The sequence below is a fragment of the Hemibagrus wyckioides genome, linkage group LG22, assembly GCF_019097595.1.
Source record: "Hemibagrus wyckioides isolate EC202008001 linkage group LG22, SWU_Hwy_1.0, whole genome shotgun sequence".
NCBI classification, from domain to species: Eukaryota; Metazoa; Chordata; class Actinopteri; order Siluriformes; family Bagridae; genus Hemibagrus; species Hemibagrus wyckioides.
In genome coordinates, this window is record NC_080731.1 from 20,615,195 (window position 1) to 20,616,365 (window position 1,171).

Below are 1,171 nucleotides of genomic sequence, written 5' to 3' on the forward strand. Positions count from 1 at the left end.
CGACACACTGACCCGAGTCTCTGAAGATCACGGTGAGACGACACACTGACCCGAGTCTCTAAAGATCACGGTGAGACGACACACTGACCCGAGTCTCTGAAGATCACGGTGAGACGACACAGTGACCCGAGTCTCTAAAGATCACGGTGAGACGACACAGTGACCCGAGTCTCTAAAGATCACGGTGAGACGACACACTGACCCGAGTCTCTGAAGATCACGGTGAGACGACACACTGACCCGAGTCTCTGAAGATCACGGTGAGACGACACAGTGACCCGAGTCTCTGAAGATCACGGTGAGACGACACAGTGACCCGAGTCTCTAAAGATCACGGTGAGACGACACACTGACCCGAGTCTCTGAAGATCACGGTGAGACGACACACTGACCCGAGTCTCTGAAGATCACGGTGAGACGACACACTGACCCGAGTCTCTAAAGATCACGGTGAGACGACACACTGACCCGAGTCTCTGAAGATCACGGTGAGACGACACACTGACCCGAGTCTCTGAAGATCACGGTGAGACGACACACCCTCAAATTTTGGAAGTGTTTTTTCCGGAGGTAACACTCCCAGGTAAGCTACATGTGCTCTAAATGAGTTTTAGTTGATTTCTAGTAAATTGTAACCATGGAAATGTAGAGTTTTATTGTATTATTATATTTATAGGTTATTCCTGCATACAATGTTTTAATTTATAATGTATAATTTTGTAGAAATATTCAGTAGAAATGACTGAATCCTGCTGAACTTGTGCTCGAATCTTTAAAATGATGTTCTGCTTGTCCTTTACTCCATAAGATCTTAAACACAATGAACTTTTTATCATGACTAAAGCTTCTCTTTTGTTTTCTGATTTATTTTATTTTGAGCTTCGATGTTCAGAGTGTCCGAGCCTCTCAGTGTTACAGAGAAAATCTGAGATCTTTTGTTAGAATTTTACAAACATTCATCAATCTCCTGATCTAATGTTAACCCTTGTATCATGTTCATATTTTTGTTACTCAGCCAGTGTTTGACCCGCTGAATTTTTTGGGTTAAAAATTTTATGGTAAAATACTCAACAGTTATCCCAATTACAAGCAATATAAACAACATATATGGTTAATATTTGCCCTTTCCCTTTGTTAGACCACATTAATGAAATCACTTGCTGCTTGTTTT

At 42.0% G+C, this 1,171-nt stretch overlaps 1 protein-coding gene across 1 annotated transcript in view; it reads left to right on the plus strand.

Moving 5' to 3' along the window:
* The first annotated feature begins 330 nt into the window (after positions 1 to 330).
* Positions 331 to 1,171, plus strand: part of tal2 (T-cell acute lymphocytic leukemia 2) — a 2,842-nt gene continuing 2,001 nt past the window's right edge. The window contains exon 1 of the mRNA XM_058375542.1: positions 331 to 583. The gene's annotated coding sequence lies outside the window, so the exon portion shown is untranslated. The remainder of the gene's footprint in view (positions 584 to 1,171) is intronic.